This window comes from Biomphalaria glabrata, chromosome 4 (assembly GCF_947242115.1).
Source record: "Biomphalaria glabrata chromosome 4, xgBioGlab47.1, whole genome shotgun sequence".
Taxonomy (NCBI): Eukaryota; Metazoa; Mollusca; class Gastropoda; family Planorbidae; genus Biomphalaria; species Biomphalaria glabrata.
This window is the reverse complement of record NC_074714.1, coordinates 42,424,251-42,446,733: the sequence shown is the minus strand read 5'-3', so window position 1 is coordinate 42,446,733 and position 22,483 is coordinate 42,424,251. Positions and strand designations below refer to the sequence as shown.

The following is a 22,483-nucleotide window of genomic DNA, read 5'->3' as shown; positions in this document are numbered from 1 at the left end:
AAGATGAACTTTATTTGCAAAACAGAATTTCTCTCTTTGAGCTGCACTGCCACAAACATGAACGTGACATTTGATCAACTTTAACAACAGTAGCTGTATTAATTTAAACAATAATAACTCGATCAACATGGTAAAGTATATTGATAAGTAAAATAGCAAAAAAAAAATACCGAAACTATAGCGTTATAGTTTATATATGTACCATAGAGCTCATTCTTTCAAGTGATAATGGAGTGTTGAACAGTTGAATTAGGTGCCGTAACATTGAAATTTAAACTGAACTAGTTTTTATGAGTTCGATGTTAGGTACGTCATTCCCCTTTTGTTCTAAACAAACGTCACAACAGTAACACATTGCTCCTACTACTAAGAATGAATGTCTAACACCTTTTTTTTTTCCGCTGCAATTATTAGGGGGGAAAACAACAACTAAAAAATACATTTTGCAAGGGCGGGTATTATATTAGATGTATACATATTTGTTTAAATTGTGTTACCTCCCTTTGCAGAAAAAAAAAAAAACAACAACAAAACATTGCCGGAATTTCTCCGTCATAAAATTATTAAGACAACAATGAGGTTGACTTGTTATCATGTGCTAATTATTTTTTTAAAGGGCAAGAGCTTGCACAAACTTACCGACACGTACACATGACATTGGGACACAAGAAGGATATGTACACGTGACATTGGGACAAAAGAAGGATATGTACACATGACATTGGGACACACGAAGGATATGTACACATGACATTGAGACACATGAAGGATATGTACACATGACATTGGGACAAAAGAAGGCTAATAAAAGAGATGTGGTGTAAAACATCGAAGGTCCGCAAAGTTTCTTAGTAACAATAAAACACAAACCCTAATCTATATTATAAAGTAGAATGTGAGGTGTATGTATGTATGTATGTATGTATGTTACTTATAGACATCAAAACCGCTTGACCAATCTTGATAAAACTAGGCAGGAATGTTCTTTGGGTACTAACTTAGACCGTAGTGTATGTATTGTAGCCCTAAAACAAACTTAAGACCCTCAAAAAAAAATTAAGTTGTCCGACTCTATTACAGCTATAGTATTTTAGGATCTAGGCCATGGTTAACAATGTTGACATGAGAAAAGATCGAAAGGATTTAGACCTAGATCTAATTTTAAGAAATACACTTTGCGCACATAGTTTTTTACTTTGACACATTAAATACAAAAAGAAGATCCATTGATTTCATTATATAATAAAATTAACCTTCAATTTTGTGTTTCAAAAGCATTTTTTACATAAATTAGTTCCTGATATCTGTGACTACAGATTTCCTGGCGAACATTCTTTCATTAGACATTACCGAATGGTTACACATTAACACATCTCTCTACTGAGTCTATTCCTAGGTCTAGGTCTAAAACTCTTATTGAACTCTAAGATGACAAAACTTCTTTTCGCAAAGATAGTTTTGTGCTTTAACATATAAACATACTAGTTATTGTCCATTCATTTGATATTTTAATCAATTTAACATTCAAATTTGTTTTTCTAAAGCATTTTTAATACATTCGTTCGCTGTTCGCTAAAGTTGCGTAGCCGTGTTGAGATAGGCCTATATTAATTCATGAAAAAAGGTCACGCATGCGCAACACAGAATGAACTCTATAAAAGCCAATTTTTAACTCTAGATTAGTGTAGATTTAGATCTATGTCTACCTCAAGATCTACTTTATACTTTAACTCATGAACATACAAAATTAAGTCTATTCATCTCACATTTTAATCAAATATATGTAGGCCTAGAAGCAAATGTTTTAATTTGGAAAAATGGATTTAAGCCTATTAGCTATTTTTATTTGATAGCTTCATTCACACTATTTTTACATTGACACATTCGCTTTACTTATTACATTATTATTTCGTTTAATTGTGACTATATCGACAGTAATGCGCAAATAAAGACCCGCGGGTCGCGGGTAACATATGTCTAGTGTTTATATATAAATATATATATATAATATGTTGTTAATGGTAGAGAATCTTACACATATATATATATAATATAAGATACTCTCCCATTAACAAAGCATATATGATCCACATTCCAATTAGAAGAGGTCACTTCAAGTTGTATTGCTTTCAATGTTTCAGTTCAGAAAGTAGAAGATATTAATAATGGTCTTTGATTCCGAAGATTAAGGTTTAAGGATGAGTGCAGTGTCCACGCGAACCCAGTTACGACCTGCATATTTTCCCACATCTCATGCAGACAAAGCCGTTGTTCGCTGGTGGTCTATTTAAATTTTCTTTCCGTCTTCTGAGCATGTCTTCTATGATGGCTTTTCTTTGAGTCTCAAATGTTTGTCCCGCAGCCTTCTTGAAAGCTCTACATTGTCTCTTTCAGAAGCCCTCAGTTGCCAATTACTTTTCTCTATGCCAGTGAGGGTGAAATGGCGCCAAAGTTGATCCGTATAACACTTGTTACGCCGTCATCCTTAAAGTTCGCCAAAGAAGATCGCCCTTGACATGCAGTCCTCTTGTGTCCAACCCAGAGCAGTTGTCGAATGGTAATTAGTGCTTCTATACAGTCCACACCAGCCTTCAAAAGAACATAGTTATTTGTAATGGCATGGGTATGCCCATTATGGAACGAAGGTACCTTTGATGGATTCAAGTAGTAGAAGTAGAAGATCAACATCTTTATAAATACATGTCGCCGAAGTAAACTATTAGTATACAACCAAATCATACCAAGTTCTTGTTTCCTTTTTTTTTCAGCGGTTATCTATGTGTGTGACACACCATGTCACATATTTCTTAATTGACGTACTCATCGAGTTTTTTTTTGCTTCGGGCGCAGACGTCAACACGAGAATCCTTGGTGTCAATATTCGTTTTTCGATTTGCCATACCATCATTCACCTCTCTCCTCCCCTCGCGTCTGTTTCCACTTTTAACCTTCTCGCTCATTGACTCTCTGTCTAGCTCTTCTTTATTTTTGTCAATCTTTCTTCGTCCCTAATGTATTCCAGCACTAGAGTCTACTGGTAACAATAAAGTCATGGGCGTAGCCAGGATTTTTTTTCGGGGAGGGTTTTGGGGGGGGGGGGATTCCCCCCTGACCCCCCCCCCGGCGGAAAAAAAAAATATATATATTTATATATATTTATATATATATTTATATATATATATATATATATGTGTGTGTGTGTACATAATCTTTATTACATTCTGACCCTTTCGGAAGACGTTTATTGTTTATTGTATTGCTAGCAAGGGGTCTGGGGGAGTTCGCAGCGCTCCCCAGCGCGGGGCGAAGCCCCGCCGCCGAGCACTATTTCTGGTATTGAAAGCCAACAAAATGCATATTCTGAGGTATCTACAGTGCATTATCTTGCTATTAAAAAGTTTATTTCAAAAACCTAATGTGCTATTCTTACTGACTTAGACCCTCTCGCGCCGATCGGCGCATTTTCCGGCAAGCTGTTTACGCAACTCTTATTTTGCGTAATTCATTTTGTGTGAGAACATGTCTCGCAAAACCTCATGCGACGCTCTGTCACAACCTTACTAAGGATTCGACTCCCAGTTCGGCATATGATTTCTTTGATTTAGACCCGATCTCTATGACTGACTCCTAAAATCTGTCTTAGTCATCTTTGTTGAGACACATTTAATGATTTTCAATGTCGGCAGAAGACTATTCACACTTTATTAATGGAGCCCAAGCCACTGGTAGAAATTTGTAACCTTTCTTGACTACGCTCTTGGAATTACATGTCTGTATTTCGCTTTAGATTTTATATCGAAAAGGAAAGTTTTTTCGTCAAATCATCTGTTGAGGGGTTTTAAACTAAGTAATCTCTGGAGTTTTTTTTTGTTTTGTTTTTAATTCAAAACCCCATTTAGCCTACGATCTTAGAATTTGGTGACTGTAGTTAACTTTAAAATAATATTGAAGAGAGAGGTTTTCAACTCTAAACGCTCTGTAGGGGAATTTTAAACTCAAAACCATCTGGAGGGGTTTTAAACTTTAAAGAAAAAGCCATCTGGAGGAGGGGGATTTAAACTCAAAACCCCTTTGGCTACTCTCATAGATTTTATAGTGTGTAATTAGCTTTTTTTTATATTGAAGAGGTACTTTTTAGCTTCAAACCCCAACTGGAGGGGAGGGGGGTTTAAACTCAAAACCCCTTTGGCTACGCTCATAGAATTTTGAGTGTGTAATTTGCTTTTTTTATATTGAAGAGGGGGTTTATCGTAAATTTTGGAGGGGGTTTTAAAATCAAAATCTTCCTCAACTGTGGTGTTGGAATTTGGGGATTGTTGTTTGCATTTTTTTTTGTTTTGTTTTATAGAAGAGGGGGATTTAACTGCAAAAACCTCTGGTAGGGCGTTTAAAATTCAAAACCCCCTGTAGGGGGTTTTAAACTCAAAGCCCCCTGGTAGAGGGATTTGTATCTCAAAACCCCCTGATAGGTGTTTTTTAAATCTCAAAACCCCCTGGTAGAGGGTTTTTAACTCAAAACTGCCTCGGCTATGCTGTGGTAAGTGATGATTTAGTATTAAAATCTCACCTAAAATAAACAAAATGAAAGCAAAAATCAGTAACTTAATTCCGTTCCCCCCCTGCGGGGGGGATTTCATTTCGGGGGGGGGGGGGGGTTTGAACCCCAAGAACCCCCCCCTGGCTACGCCCATGAATAAAGTGATAATTTTTTTAAAGCCTACTTATTGTCTGAATGAATCTAATTATACACATTTCATTGCACGTCTTTAAAATATCAAGCTTTAATAAAATACTTAAAGCATTTTTCTGGGACAAACAAATACAAGTGCTCCATCTTTCTAAGTGGCGTTCTCCTAGCACTGAACTACTTGCGTCTAAACATCGTACACAAGATTATCACGTGACTTAAGCTTAGCAAGCTCTTCTCTCTGATGGAAGTCTGAAAACTAAAAAAAGCAAAACGAATAGTTGGATAAGAAAGCAAACAATTAATGAATTGAAACGATGAACTACAGATCGATAGTCTTCTTCTCTCGCTCTCACCGCGTTCTTCTCGCCCGGCTATTCTCGTGATCGCTTGATTGCTGGATCTTTGTCTGTGCTGTCAGGTGAGTGGAACCAAGCACAGCGTTTGATACACAGGTGCGAAGGCGGTGAGCGCTTTTGGTGGTGACTTCTCTCGTGGACTGGACACTAGTTGAGGTGAATGACTTAAAGTCCTTGTGGTGGAGGGAGCTGGACTAACTCTTGAAAGGTAAAACACATTTAGTTGACATTTTTGTTTTGAAGTGTAAGTTTAGGTCAAACCTAATGTACAGCTTATTATAATTTATAGTTTGATCAAAGTAGGATGTGTGGTCGAGAGGCTAAGTGCGCTTGAACTTGGCTTGGTTACCCAAGAAGGGGGATCGACGTTCGACAATCGACTCAAGCAGAGTTGTGTTTACTGAGCTGCCTAAAGGCAGCATGGAAAAACATTCTCACAGATACCTCCACTGGTCCACAAATGAGATTGGACCATAGCGCTCTGGGCTTTCTATAAGCATGAAAGTAGCGCTATATAAAACCTATAATTTATTTTTATTTTAAGACACTCTTCATTTCCTTCTTATATACATACTATTGTCCTATATTTGGAGATTTTTACGATAAACTAAACACTGTCAAGGACGGAACTTAATGTGGGCATAAAAAAAAAAAAAAGAAACGAATTGAGTTATAGTTGTAAGAACTTGTAACAATATTTCTATGCCTGGAAGTTGATATTCATATCGAATCTCCTTTACACCGCTGGTTAGTTGCCCATATTTTAAAAGTTTGAAGTCATAAAGAAGAAAGTCGAATGCTTCTATCATATTGAGATTATTTCGTTCTATAAACGGAAGAGCTTAGAAAATTTTGATTCTGCAGAGCTACTAAGTGAATAAAAAATATTCGATATATATTAAAAAAACAAAACAACAACCTAGTTTACTAACACTTCTTTTGTATTTAAACAAAACAACAACCTAGTTTACTAACACTTCTTTTAGTGTGTACATCGGATACACCAAATGGCTAGCTATTTATTGCCTTTCAGCCATGTGGAGAAAATCTCCCATACACGACTGTAGAAAGTCTGATGGAACAGATTCTAAATAGTTAGTTTAAAAAGTATATGATGAAGTTAGCGATTGTGGAGAATATTAAATTTGGTCGGTCCCTGGCGGAATACGGCTTTGTCTGCAGTAGATGTGGCACCCTGCGCAGGTCGCACCTGGGTCTACGTAGACATGTGAAACTTGCTATCTATTCTTAATCTTCGGAATCGAATACATTGCCACTGCCATTTTACGAGTAGGCATGTATTTCTTTGGATGAGATTGGTTCATTTAAATCTTTAGTTAGCTTCCGTTATTTCAACTTGTAGATTTTTATTTAGATATATCTAAATCTAGAATTAGAATCAGAAATGAATGAGCATGAAAAAACAAACTGCTACATATGCGAATTCAAGATCTAATTATAAAATCTTTTTTTTTTTCATTGAAGAAAGTTTGCAAGAGAATAATCAGAAAAGCTCTAATTATTTAGATAAATGAGGATTTTAAAAATTAAAATTTAAAAAATATATGTTCGCGTCCTACTTAGTTTGATAGCCAGTGAAAGCCCCAAACTATTGCTGAGTAGATGAATGGCAATTGAAAGATAGTGTTTCTAGTGAGAGGAGTGTAGGAATACTAAGTCTTTTTGTATTTCTTTTGTTCTCATTCTTTCTTTCTTTCTCTTTCTCTCTTTTTCTCCCATTGTATATATATATATATACTGTGCTTTGTACAGTAATAGGTGTCAGTAATCAGTGATGGATTGCCTAACTTTTAACAACAATTAAATTAATAATAAATGTTAAAATACAAGAAAACTAATAATTTTTCCCCACATTGAAAAAGGTGCCGGTACTCCGCACCAGTGCGTTCCGTAACAAAAAAACATTTTACCGAAACCAAATAAAAAAAGACTCACTGGGTCATGGTGTATTAGAAATAAAAGTACACCTGACCTTTATTTTCCATATAGCGTGTTACCAAATTTATGAAAGCCGGACACTCTGTCATTGAATGTCAGGTACTTGACCCACGTTTAATAAGATGTTTGCATGATTCCAAGACTTAAGCATGTTCCCTCCACCTGGCAGATGTCAGGATACAAATGACGTTAGGGCTTAACATTAGCTTACCTTCTGCAAAAAAAATCGCTTTCAAGTAGATTCAAATTGTACTTTTGTTACACCAGAGTTACGGTGTTATATAATTTTAAGATTCCATGTTTCAAAGATATTAGTTTTATTTTCACAATTATCATAAATATCTTTTTGCAGAGTTTGTGTGAAATTTCAAACTCCATTGTTAATTGCTTTATATTTTTTTTACACATTTTTCTGTCGAGTTCATACCCATCTCTTAAGTTTCACATGTGGAATTTGAGTTTTGAAATATTGTAAGGCAAAGTAGATTTACTGTAGGTAGAATAATATGCAGATGGAGCCATAACAAAGCTAGGTAACGATATTGGTGTACGGATAGTTTATGAAACATATTACTAGACTTTATATTGAACCAACCAATGCAACAATCCATGACGACATAGACAATACTTTTTTTTTTAATTGATCGGATTACACTAATTTCGAGCTTTGTCCTAATGTATTCTGTCGCCTGTACTATTTTTCAACGGCAATCCATTAGCGTTGAATTAAACTACGCCTGTTTAAAATTCAGTAATAATGTGCGATAGTGACGGGCGAGAGGACATTTCCAATTCATACCAGAGTGCAATTAATACCGATTAGGTGATGAATTAGACTAACACGTGCTCGGAGGGCGGGCCTTGGTCAGTCCTCTGTACTGTGTTTGTGTACGTGAGATGAGAGTGGACTGGGAGTCTGGAGAGTGTGTCTAGTGTTGACATATAAAAATCTATATAAATAGAATCCATAGAAATGCATTGAAGTAGCTATAATTAGCCATCATTTGGAGATCAAAAGGGGGGGGGGCTCTTTTGGGGGGGGGGGGGCTGCCTTTTGCGTAATATTTAATGCAAAAAACACTCATTTGGGGGTCCCCTTTCAGTGGTGGCACGGGGGGGGGGATTTTCAAATTCACCCCCTCCCTCCCCCAGCCTAGCTATGCCTCTGTAGAACTGTGCTTAGATCTAAAATGACACGTGTCGTCAAATAGGACAGACAGATGGTAATATCTGAGGGGGGGGGGAATTGTGATAGAAACATAGAGAGACAGACTAGGGTAAGAAATTACGTATATAGACAGACAATCAGACAGATAGATAGACCGCCATACGGACATATATAGATAGATAGACAGACACAAAAATAGAACAGTATACGAAGATAGATAGATAGATAGATAGATAGATAGATAGATAGATAGATAGATAGATAGATAGATAGATAGAAAGATAGATAGATAGATAGATAGATAGATAGATAGATAGATAGATAGATAGATAGATAGATAGATAGATAGATAGATAGATAGATAGATAGAATTACGAAATGCATTCCCTTCACTGCGGATCTTAACAAAGGACAAAGCGTATACCAGGAAAATTACGGATGGGAAAAAAATCCATCCATCCCCCCCTCCCCCGGGCTGTATCGAATGTACCGTAAAATTACTAACAATTACGTGGCTATTGATTTCGACTGTCGGGAAATTCGTCGGCAATTTGCTCCGCGATCATCTTCTCGTCAGATAACTTGAGAGATGTAGGGGGAAATAAGTCTGAGTCAAGAAGTCTCCTCAAACTAGAAAACAAATAGACCCTGTGTTTTCTTAACTTTGACGTGTGACCAGAAGAAGAACAAATGTATTGTCAAATATTTACGACAGGGCCGGGTTTAAGGCAAGGCAAGCGGGGCTACAGCCCTATGTATCCACAAGAATTTATTGATATTTATTTATTGATATTTACATAAGTTCAATAACGGATGTCCTTATATTTATTTTAAATCTTACACTTGATTACACTGTCGTGGATAGGGCGTGTACACTTATATTATGTCTACATTCTCCTATTATACTCCGAATTTACTGCATTAAGTAAGCCCTAAAAAGTTTTATTTTTTTGTTACTAAAATATGCATATTAAATATCTATTTTTTTCAAACGAAGACACAATTTAGATGTCCTCTCTTACTTTTACAATATGTCATGATTGAAGAGAATAATGTTGTGGGGTTTTATTTGCTCTCTCAAAAGTGTTGGTGCCTCCAGATACTTCAAGCCAGCCCTGGTTAACGATCAAATGTTATTCATTTCATAATAAAATGGTAAGGAAGAGAACTGCATGGAACCACTGCATTACTTATATCGATTGTATCTGTGTCATTTAAGACGATGCTTTACCCAATGTGCAGTCTTTCAAAAATATTATATTATTTTTTTAAAGAACAGTTTCTTTTTATTGGGAATTTCCGAACCAAAAGTTACTCACAGTAGCCTTCTCTTTCTCTACATTTAGATTTCTAAGATTATGCTTACATACGTATTAGAAAAATTGAAAGCGATATAAAGACATGCGGTGGCGAAATAATGAAACCCAACGACAAAAGTAACTAGATGAAAAGAGGAAGATTGGGAGTGATTTTGAAATAAATAGACAAAATCAACAATGTCAAGGACGCTGAATGGAAAGATGACTGTTGCTAACTGTATAATAAAATTACTTTTAGCCACAAGCGAATGAGCTGAGATAGTTCGTATGCTAAAAAATTAAAATACTTTGCTAATCAGCGTTTAGGTATTCTGTACACCAGATACACCAGTAAGCTTGCTATTTATATATTTACGTCCATATATGCATTTCTCTGTATGTTCATTTAAAATATCACACATATAGAAATATATCGTCAGTATTGAGAAATACAAATTTGATTTATTGATATATTGAGAAAAAAAAAAAGGTCAATATTTAATGTAAGCAAAAAAAAAGTAAAAAAAAATATTTAGCCATCAAATAAGTAATTTAATTATTTCATTGTAGCTTAAGAAATGTATATATATTTCAATTTTTGGAAATTAAGAACATATATTTGAATAGGTTGGAAATTTCAACAGACCAGAAATTATGTATAAATATTTGCTGTAAGTGCCACTTCTGTCCCGATTCGCTTGACACATTCACTATATATCTTTTCATTTTTTTTCTCTCATCTGTTTGTCTATAACATTTGAATAAATATGCCCCTAGGGGGTAGACCATTGATTCTACTTACGTCAATGTATGTACCTATAAACTGTCACTCACCACTTGTCTCCGCCGCTTCATCCTTCAGTGGAATGGTAAACTTTTTGTTTCCCTACATCGATTTCTTGTTGTCTTTCATCTACTTCTCGTTCTCAACTCTAAAGTTGGCAATTATCTCCCAGCGCGAAGCAGTTTCAAAACGAGGCAGGAAACTTCCAGTAGCGACTAGTATGACACGTGGTCTTTATCGCTTTACGTTTTCTGACGTTTTTGGTTTGAAAAGTCTTTGAAAACTTATTGCAGTGGCTCTAAAAATATGTTTTTAAAGACATGCGGTGAATGCAGTTTATTATTCAATGAAAACAGACATTTCGATCTGAATACATTGGAAACACTTCATTATTTTTTCGATGCTAGAATATTGAGGTATTACTTTGAAGAACTTTATTTAAAATGAAATGAAAATATATCATACGTTTAACAGTTAAAACTACACACACAAAGAAATGAGGATTTGGAAGGGCTGCTAGAGAATCTAACGTCTAAGTGACACTGTTAGTCCTAGGCCTTTTTTGTGTTACGTTTGTATTGTGTGGGATTTGAGGCATAAACCATATGGCTACCAATTAAGTGTGGGCGCAGTGGCAGTGTGGTTAAGTGCTTGGCTTTCGATCCTGGGGTCTTGGTGAAGACTTTGACTTTGAATTTTGGGACTTTTAATGGGTCCCTGTCTTTAGTTGGGGAAAGTAAATGCGGTTGGTCGTTGTGTTGACCCATGACACCCTTAACCGTTGGCCAAAGAAACAGATGACCTTAAATTATCTGCCCTATAAATCGCAAGGTCTGAAAAAGGAACTTTACTTTCCTACCAATTAAGTAATAAATACATGAGCTTATTAGTTCTTTCTCATTAGCTACCTTTTTTGTTTAATTTGGGGGGATGGGTCAGGGGTTGACAATCATATCCACACATTGCACAAAACATATATTATTTAATCTTATATCCATTCTGCCTAAAACCAACAATGTACCTATCTAGATGTAGTATACTAAAATAAGACATTAGGGAACAAATGTTGATCTGCATCCCAGAGCAGACTTCTTCCTGCTGGTATAGCTAGTGTATATCTCCGCCGCTGATATATGTCTTTCATTGTTTGCCTTTATTCCATAGTTACTGTATATCAGCCAGACCTTGTTTCAGTTGCAGATCTCGTAAATGTCTTTTAAAATATGAAACGAAGATCAGGTGGTTCAGTGAGAACGTCTTTTGTTTTACATATAGGCATGTTTAGTGTATTTTCTAGTCAGTGAGAAGAGAATAGAGAGTGTCAACGTATCTAAACTGTTTTCATGCGTTTTTTGTTTTGTTTAGCAAGAACATTTAGAACTAGTCTTAAGATGAAAATAAGACAATACAATGTTAGTTGTTTCACAAACAAAACAAATATTGCTCTAGATTATTAGAAGGGTTCTAGTGGAGCATGAGCCAAGTACTTCATTCGGTTTAAAGTTAAGTTTAAGTTGAGATCGGGTTTATCCAAATTAATAAAACATCGAATTTGATAGTAAGAACCTTTAAAATTACACCCGCCAAATCATTATCGGTCTATTCCTAGTGACAATATTTTGTTTCTGATTTATTAGTTTTGTAGCTTTTGTTTGAAATGTCAAAGCTTGTATTTTATTCTTTGGCAACATTGTATACCTGGAGTCATGTTCACTTTTTTTTTTATTTCCCGACTGCACATCCGGTTGTGTTGCTAACAAAGAAGAGTAGGAAGGAGTGTAGGAATTAAAGAGGACAAGAGATGGTGGGAAAGTAAGAGCGAGTTCCACTGATCCAGTAACGGGATAGCGAAATACCGATATATATATATATATATATATGGAGGCGCGGTGGCTGAGCTGTTAAACGCTTGGCTTCTGAACCGAGGTCCCGGGTTCGAATTCTTCTGAAGACTGAGATTTTTAGCTTCGTCACCTTTGGGCGCCTCTGTGTCCACCCAGCTCTAATGGGTACCTGACATAAGTTGGGGAAAGTAAAGGCGGTTGGTCGTTGTGCTGGCCTCACGTTAACCGTTAGCCACAGAAACAGATGACCTTTACACCCTCTGCCCTATAGATCACAAGGTCTGAAAGAAGGAGAGAGAGAGAGAGAGTAAAAGAAAGATCCATTAGTGAGATAACAGACAGAGAGAGGGAGGAAGTATTATGGTTTGGTCTAAATTGAGATGTTTCTTCCCAGAAGAGAAAAGAAGACTAGAGAATTAGACTAGGTCCAGCGCTATCAATCCATATAATGTTCAATTTTTTAGTTTATACTATTAAATTGTAAAGTTCTTTCAAAGAAAACGAAGAGTGTATTGTAGAATTCGAAATCTTGAGCACAATTAAGTTCTATTCAGTTTCAGAGTATTACTATGTTGAATCGGTATGAAAAGTTTTAACGCTGAAAGCGTACGCTAAAAGAAGAATTAAGGCTTTTGAGATGAACTGCTAGCTATTATACATTTCATCCTACACCACAAGCCTTCACTGCAGGAACGCGTCAGAACTTGAATGATAAGAGAAGGGAGAGAATTTGATACAAATTTACAATTTCTTGATGCTTTCATCTTTCAGTCTAACGGTCAAGTAAAAACACAGATCTAGATTCGCCAGGGCTACATTTGTTTGGACAACTAGAGAAAGTCATGTCTTTTGATAAATCTTTTGAGGATGTCTGATGACTGGGAAGAGTAGAACTGCTAGCAAGTCAAACTAGCAACACGAGAGTCTAGCCAGTCAAGATTTAGAGATGATAAATTAAATTATACTGAGGATCACATTCAACCTGTAAAAGATTTTTTTTATTCGCAATGGGAATGTGGGTTTAGGAGGACATTGTAAGGGAGCTAACTCCATCCGGGGTATTTTTTGTATATGATGATTGTAAGATTTTACACTTAAAATGGAAATACGGTATTTCATGTATTTCTGAGCTCTGCCTTCGTTTTAATCTCATTCTCCACAGAACTGTGACGTCATTTACATAGAGGCGGACAAGATCGATACATAGACTTCAAAGGTTTATTTAAAAAAAAAAAAAAGCATGATTAAATTTTTCGAATAAAAAAAAAAAGAAACAGCAAACATCTATAGCTCCTAGCGAAGTAAAAAAAACAACATATTGCTAATGGGGAAGAAACGCAATTTTCTTATCGAATTTTCCACGCTTTGTAATTCTGCAGGTAAAATAAATACTGTCTGTGTGAAGTTCTGTCAATAAAATACTCATCTCTTCGCCAGACATTCGACAGACTCTCTGTGTCAACGTAATCTTTGTTGCTTGATTTTGATCAGTAGGCCAATCTTTAACACATCGTTGTAATTGGCTACGTATTGATTTTTACTATATATTCACCTTCACCTCAGCTTCACCATAGTCTGTTGGGGCACCACACATGATCTTTCGATCATCTTTCTCTGTTTCGCGTTGTCTTTGCCAGGATTAGAGTATCTTCCATAGGTCGTCAATTCCTCTACTGATGAATCTTATTTCCAGTTTGTCTTTACAAAGCATATATCAACTCACTCTGTCGGTCTGTCTATCTGTCTGTCTGTCTGGTAAAAAGTTTGTTCGTGTTATTTCTCCCACACCCTATCTCGGATCAAGCTGAAATTTTGTAAATTATTTCTTTTACCTGACAACACAAGAATCAATTAAAAAAATTAACCAATTAGTTAATTTACTACTTGTAATTAATTATTTTGTTTGGTATCTCTAACAAGGGAAAGAAATTTTACTTGACTGAAGTGGTGGAATAAGCTGAAATAATCCCTTTAATAGGTCGTTGTCCGAGGCTTAGTGAACACAAACATGAAATAGAAACAATAGACAACTCTACAATCTTTCATGTTCATACGCTCTTTGCTAGAAGAGTGGTTACCGTGTTGGCTTCATAAGCCCGAGAAGGTTTTTTGCCCACGAGTTTGAATTCAGGTTGTTCACTTTTTTTTATATAAATACATTTAAAAAACGATCACTCAGATACCCCGTTCTTTCCCCCCCCCACCTTTTTCCAACTGAGGAAGCTAAAAGCATAAAATTGCGCTAAGCAAAAACAAAAAGTAAAATATTTATAATCGCAAACATTTATTATGGTTAGTTTAGATCTATTACAAACTGATCCAAACTAATTGATAGACTTAATATAAGCTTTTTTTTACAGTATTTTTTAAATTTTGCTTGTTTTCTCGATATTTCTTTATGGGCTTTAAGAAAGTTTAAGAGATATCGCTTAAACAGCAGCATAGTGTTTAGAGGCAAAAAGTTATTGGGCTCGTCAATAACATGTACTTTTTATTGCAATTTAGTTACTCATATAAAAAAAATTAAATTTAAATATGATTTTAACTGCGTTAACAAAACATGTCACTGTTGGATCTGGGTCATCATAGCATAAGGTCTATTTGAATAAAAGTGTTAGAGATCCCTTAACAAACTTTATTATTAAATTAGAACAACAAATATTTGGAAATAATTATCCATTATATATATATATAAATCCTACTATGCCAAGTAGGCATACGTCTGCTTTTGTTTAGACTAATCTAACGTCTGCCAAGGTTGGTTGAAAAAGTTGAATTCAGTCCTTTGTAATACCATGCAACAGTCCACGTTGACTTAAATTTCAACTTTTTAAATAATTCAGAACCTAAAATGAGATGGGTCTGTAGCAGTGTTTCTCAAACTGTGTTCCACTGATCCCTAGTGTTCCGCAAGGTCTCAATGGGTGTTCCTGAATTACTGGAATAATTAACTAGTAGGCCACCACGTGAATTCATCTCTCTAAAAAAAAAAAGCTAAATACTCAGAATGTGCGAAGTGTTCCATTAAAGAAAAAGTTTGGGAAACACTGGTCTAAAAAATAAAATTGGGGGCCTTTGTATAATAAGCACGCGTTCTTATAATTTACAAAATAAATCGTATGAACTAAAAAATACTGCAAACAAAAGTATAGATTAATGGGATGAATAGTTAACAAGGTTACACAGAGAGTTTGTGTTATCACACAAACTCAGAGGCGGCCCCAACTAGAACCGCCCATTGACAAGGAATAATCAAGCCACGGACTTGTTTTGGTTGTCTAAAGTCAAATGAATGAAATTTCAAAGAATCATTTGGCGTTGTTTCATTTGAAAACAAACTGAACATATCAGAAGAGTGATTTCAAACAATTATTTGGCGTTGTTTTTCACTTAAAAAAATAAGATTTCTGGCATATAATTAATTTTTTGCCCAAATCGAAAAATAAACTTTCAAGAGCTTTTCTTGCTTTTCGATCTAAATTGACATACAGACAGAAAAACGACACAAAACTAATAACATATCAATGATATATTTGCCGCGTTTTGATTGTTTTAAAAATTGCTTTTGTACAACGCTACATGCAATACTCCACTTTTTTTTTGTTTTGTGGACCAGTTGGGGGAGGTTGTATTTTGGAGGGTTTCCATGCTGCTTTTTCAAAAGTAATTTCAAAAATATAATTATTTCTGATTAAGTTGGGATTGGAACTACTACCCCTTCATAAATAGTCTATTATAAAACTTACTTCCCCTGAAAGTTTTTCAAAAGTACTATATTTTTAAAGAATAAACTGATGGCATATTTACATTTTAAAAAATTCAACGGTTCGCCTTCAAAAGACAAATAGAAGCCGTTGCACCACAACTTTGCAAACCTAACATTTTAATGATATTGGATCTTCAAATATCTTTTTAGTTTCTGTGATCTAAACGGCACGGACGGACGGGCGGACAGACAGACCACACAAAACTAATCTAGCGGCTTTTTCCGTTACGGGGGCCGTTAATAAAAATTGTTTTATGTAGTGCGCAATTATTGTCTGTGCAAAGACAATTTTTTTTTATTTCGCTCCATGCAGTCAAATATAAATACGCAGTTTTTCTCCGATGGCATTGTCGTAACATGTCACAAAACAAATAGCCTCTAAGCCATATTTTAGTTAGCTGTTTACGAGCAGTTGCCAAGCAACAATCTGTTTGCAAACATTTTGTTTTTATCTTTATGTTTGACGTTCCACGGGAAAGGATGCATTTCCTGTGGATTGAAACGGAACATCTGACAACCTTTGACCTTTGAACTCTCTGCAGTGTAAACAGAGACCTGACTTTTGATACCTAACCTTATCTTGACTGGTCATTATCGATAAAGACCAGGGGCGCTTCTCAGTTTAAGTCTTTCAAGAACAGTTTTTTTTTTTTTCAAAGCTTATATAAACTCATTTTGTCTGTCTGTCTGGTACGATTTTTGTACACGTTATTTCTCCCCACATCAATTATCAATAAAGTTGAAACTTTACACAATTATTTATGTACCGGTACCAAATAAATCATGAATCATTCAATACATTAACCAGTAAATCAATTAATTATTGGTAATTTGTTATTATGTTTGATAATGAAAAGGGTATTGATGGATATGACTGGGGTTGGGGGGGGGGGGGGGTTATTTCTTTATTTAACTATTTTTTTAGCTTGTTTCTATATTTGGATTCCAGTTTCTCCAAAATGAATGATCTCAGAGTTTGTTAAGCGACATCGCCGGAATGTTTTTCGATGTCCCGATATCGGGTGTACACGTAGCACAGGTCGAGAAATGTTCAGATTTAACAATGACTATTTTCAAGGCTTACTATTGCAGATCTTCCTATTACATGTCTCAGACTTGTCACCATCCACACGGTCTCTTAGTGCATGGACAGATTTCTGTTTAATAATAAAGTTATTGAATAGTTTTACTATCTAGTGTACCTATTCTTATTTTATTTCAAGGTGTCAGCAGCCAGTACTTTACTTTGTTATATCACTGAACCTATATAGAGTCTAAATACTAATAAGTACACATTTGATGTAACATCTCTGAAAGTATAATCTATGTATTTTGGAGTACTGTATAATTACCTGAGTTTTCTCCATGAATGTTTACCACCAAATCGATATTTCTTTTTTCTTTTTCTATTTAGTTATCTCTCCATCTTTCTCTATCTCTCTGTGTCTCGTTCCGTTCCCCCCCCACCCCCGCCCCAACTATGCGTCTCTCTTGCGCCTCATTCCCTCTCTCCTTTTTCTGTCTTTTAAAAACATTTCTTTCTCTGTTTCTCTCTCTCTGTCTATTTCTCTGTCTCTCCCTTTCTGTCTGCCTCTCTGTCTCTGTCTCTGTCTCTCCCCCTCTGTCTCTCTGTCTCTCCCTCTCTGTCTCTCTCTGCCTGTCTCTGTCTCGCCCTCTCTGTCTCTGTCTCTCCCTCTGTCTCTCTGTCTCTCCCTCTCTCCCTCTCCTTGTCCCTCACTCTCTGTCTCTCCCTCTCTGTCTCTCCCTCTGTCTCTCTGTCTCTCCCTCTCTGTCTCTCCCTCTCTGTCTCTCCCTTTCCCTCTCTGTCTCTCCCTCTCTGTCTCTCACTCTCTGTCTCTGTCCCTTCCTCTGTCTCTTTGTGTGTCTCTCTCTCTTTCTCTCTCTGTCTTTCTCTCTCTCTCTCTTTTTTTTGCAATGAAATATGTGAATGCTGTATATTTTGATATCTTTAAAAAATATCATTGATTTTCCAATTCAAGAATGGATCGTGCCTACCAATGTACAGTACCAAGTACTTTGAATTTAAAAAAAAAGAAAAATGATGTTTCGTTAAAAAAACAAATGGAACAATTCTCAAAGGCAATGTTGTCCTAATTATTTCACTTCAATGTTTACATTGGTTATACGATAGTGACTTCTCTTGTGTCCTACATGTGCCTCCTCATCTTGTTCAGTACTTCTTCCAGCTCTTTGCTCTACTTTCTAGAGACGTGAAACAGCTATGTGAACATTTCTCTGAACTATCGATCAATTCACTGCAGACCATAGTTGTAACCTAACTCTATAGAATTATCCCTTGAACATTGATCGCAGTGTGCATCTCTGACTGTAGACTACAATGGATTCTCTGAGATAGAAATTAATTGCTGCTCTCAGAGTCTGGAGTTGAAGTACGTACCAGCAAACAGAAAGAGGTGCACTGTCAAGCAGATTCTCTCTGAGATTTCCAGAACTTTCCAGTTACCATCCAGTTTGTAGTACAAAGCAAGGAAATTGACGTCATCGACCAGTAAGCCGCAGACGTGAGATGAGTTTATTGAAGCTTGGTATTTGACCTGTTTATTCACTTAGGTCTGAGAGCGGAACATTTTTTTTTTAGATTTTTAGGAGTTGATATTTTTGCAGTCGATTTTTTTTTATATGCAAATGGTTCAACTTCACCTGCGTTGTGGCACCACACAAGATCTGTCAACCGTCTAACTCCATTCCTCTCTGTGGAGAATGCAAATATTTCCCTAGACTCAATTTGCTTGGCTTGATAATTTGTTAAATGACTATCATTTTACATTGGTTATACGATAGTGACTTCTCTTGTGTCCTACATGTCCCTCCTCATCTTGTTCAGTACTTCTTCCAGCTCTTTGCTCTACTTTCTAGAGACGTGAAACAGCTATGTGAACATTTCTCTGAACTATCGATCAATTCACTGCAGACCATAGTTGTAACCTAACTCTAAAGAACTACTTTTGAAGATGCTAATTAATTTTTTTTCTTAAGCTCCACACTGGTCACCCTCTAGAATATTTACAGTATCCTGTCTTTTTTTATCCTCCCATTCATATTATTCAAATTTTCTTTTGCATTTATTGACTCTTTATCTTAACGTTACTAATGTCTATAACCCTTCACAAACATCTCTATTCATACTGCATCTATCAAATAACAACATCAAACATACTTTTGACGGACCCTAACCATATCTTTTCCTCTTCTATCCCTTCCGGAACACACGCCCTTCCATAAATTCCGGCTTCTAATTTTTTTTTTTTAAAGTTGGACAGTTAAGCAAGTCTTGACGAGGCTGCTATGAAGGAACCCCCCTGCCTCTGGTTTATTTTCAGAACCATCATTTAATGTTTAATGTCCTGCTTTGACTACGTGACAACAATAAACATGTTCAAAGGCGTAGCGAGCATAACTAGCGCCCTGGGCATGATGCAACCCCATATTTCCCCTCCTCACCCACCCACCCACTACGCCTATGGCTTTATGATCTTGACCGCCAGGAATTTTCTTCAGCTCTATAGACTTGTCGCTCTCGAGACGAATGTTATTCATAATTATGAGTACATTTTTGGTTTTATAAAAAAAAAATAATAACCACTTTGCTAGATACAGACGTCTACACCTTACTACCGGACTCAAACTAAATTGAGGTTCTACCTTTATCATTATAACTGCAACTCATACATTTAAAACTTATACGCAAGTTTTCCAACGGGAACACATTTTCGAAACATTAAAACATGATTTTAAAACACAGGCCCAAACAACAGCCAGCGGGCCGGCCATTTGACACATTTGCCCACATTGCGTAATGAGAATCGATTTCATTGGATATGAGACGTGTTTTTTTTTTCGATGTTTAAGAGTTGTTTTTTCGGTGTTTGAGAGTTGTTGTTTTTTCGATGTTTGAGAGTTGTTGTTTTTTCGGTGTTTGAGAGTTGTTGTTTTTTCGATGTTTGAGAGTTGTTGTTTTTTCGATGTTTGAGAGTTGTTGTTTTTTCGATGTTTGAGAGTTGTTGTTTTTTCGATGTTTGAGAGTTGTTGTTTTTTCGATGTTTGAGAGTTGTTGTTTTTTCGGTGTTTGAGAGTTGTTGTTTTTTCGATGTTTGAGAGTTGTTGTTTTTTCGGTGTTTGAGAGTTGTTGTTTTTTCGATGTTTGAGAGTTGTTGTTTTTTCGGTGTTTGAGAGTTGTTGTTTTTTCGATGTTTGAGAGTTGTTGTTTTTTCGGTGTTTGAGAGTTGTTGTTTTTTGGTGCTGATGTTCGTGACACGCGTCAGAAATTCATACCCCCACCAAGGCTGAAACTGATTGTCAGCACTGATTTAACTCTTTCTCTCCTAACTGACGATACCATTGTTGATTCCACTAGAATGTGATAAATAATTACATAGAGAAAGAGTTAAGGCATTGACTATAAGGGCAGTTAAAAGTACGAAGTAGTTAAGTGTTTAATAAACCGCTGTAGTATACATAACCTACGTCAAGACGAGGCGAAAACATACAAATCATGAAATTAGCTTGATAGTTTTCTCAATGCATAGGTAGAAAAAAAAATACTAGATGTAAAAGTAGGACTAATTAAAAAAAAAACATAAACCGCTGGCGTTTTAATTAATTGCAGGTGGACAAGAACTGTTTCAACTTGAGCAGTTTTATGAGGATTCAGTGTCACACATGCCATAAAGATTGATTTCTGGACCAGAGTAGAATATTGATGGAGCACCAAAGGATAGCTAAATGTTAACATGGAGTCACTCGAATGTGATGGTCGGCGGAATGTGTGCGTGTGTCTTCTCATATAGACGTGTGTGGTATATATATATATATATATATATATATATATATATATATATATATATATATATATATATATATATATATATATGTATATATATGTGTGTGCGTGTGTCTTCTCATATAGATGTGTGTGGGATATATGTGTGTGTGTGCGTCTGTCTTCTCATATAGATGTGTGTGGGATATATATGTGTGTGTGTGTGTGTGTCATTAGATCTAAGGGTAATCTATGGTAATCTATTATGTATTCATAGTTGTATAGTTTGAGTGTGTTTCATTAGGATCATCTGTTATGTAATAATCGTCATATTGTTTGTGCGTATGTCAATGGGTATGTTTGATATCTTTGATTGCTCTGTGTTCGGCAGAGATGTGTGACATGACTTCCTGTTCTTACGTCCTGCGTGTATCTATGTGTCAATCTAGTCTTGCATGTTAATAACGTTATCAGTGACTTAAAATCTGCCAAGCCATTGGTTTTCCTGGCTGATTCAGGCAACCCATTCTATGCTCTTATAGCACTAGGGAAGAAGAATTAGTTACGCCAATCTGCCCTAGCATATGGAAGAATAGTTTATTTTTGTGTCTTTCTGAGTATTTTATTAGTTTTTTTTTGTTTTTTTTTTTTCATTCGTAAATGATGGTTCAGTGTTTTATGTATTCTGATTTACTTTTTAGTCTTCTGAAGTCTCTAGATTTCGTGATTTTACTAAAGGTGCTACTCTAATTAAATGTGAATATTTGTTATGAATCTCACAGCTGTATTAGGCTTCTGTTCTAGTTTTTATTTTGTAGATTTGTGTGTGTGTGTGTGGGGGGGGTGTCTGTTTTGTGTGTGTGTGTGTGTGTTTCATGTTACAGACGTGTGCACTAGTCTTTATGATAGACCTAGGACAATTGCGCGAAGGGTTTCATTGCGCCCAGGCTCAAGACTGGCTTGTTATGGAATGTGAGTGTGTTTGTAGTATGTTTCTATGGTGATGGTGGTAATAAGTTAGTGATTGGTTCTGACTGATGCAAGATAGGTGCCATTGTCGTCTGCGGTCTTTGTTAGAACAGACGACTCCAAAAACGCGAGACTATACAGACGTGTTATTGTATTGAGTTCGATTTTGTTTAAAATACAATTTTACTACATTTATTTCATTTTACATTAAGTTGAATTTGTTTATTTTGTAATAAAAGTTATATTTAGTTTTGTTGACCAAAAGATGTTTTTCAAGTTATATCAAGTTTTTATAAGTTAAAATATAATACGCCAACAGCGGTTTAGTTGTCTTCCAGCAGTTGGATGCTACAAGTCAACGACCGTCAACAACTGGGCTATTGTAAATGAAACAAGTTTGTGTCGACTGTATGAATGTAAAGGTTTCAAATTCTTACATAATTTTACTTAAAACAATTGTAGATTTATTGGTGTTCAATTGTTTTTCGGGTAGATTTATCGAAAGAGAAAAATAACAAATTGACATAAATCTTATTACTGTGATATAAAATCAATGAAAGGAAGGTAACTCTTACATGATCAGCTCATCGTTTGATTACATTCGAATGTGGTATAATAATAGAATGATAATAGAAAAAAAAAATACTACGTCAGCAATGTGAAGTACTCTTGAAGATACATTACATTTGTATTTTGTTTTGGTTTAATTCTTATTTCTTTAATATTACGATATCTACCCACTAGTTCAGATACACGAGTTATCGTTGTGAATTGGCGTTTAATTAAGCTATGTTCATTATAAAGATGATGTAACTATTTTAAACTCGTGTTATTATAAAAACTATGAA

The 22,483-nt window shown here is 35.7% G+C and overlaps 1 protein-coding gene across 1 annotated transcript in view; it reads left to right on the top strand.

Moving 5' to 3' along the window:
* The first annotated feature begins 4,812 nt into the window (after nt 1-4,812).
* LOC106050338 (glycoprotein 3-alpha-L-fucosyltransferase A-like) overlaps nt 4,813-22,483 on the top strand; it is a 44,495-nt gene continuing 26,824 nt past the window's right edge. The window contains exon 1 of the mRNA XM_056028039.1: nt 4,813-5,254. The gene's annotated coding sequence lies outside the window, so the exon portion shown is untranslated. The remainder of the gene's footprint in view (nt 5,255-22,483) is intronic.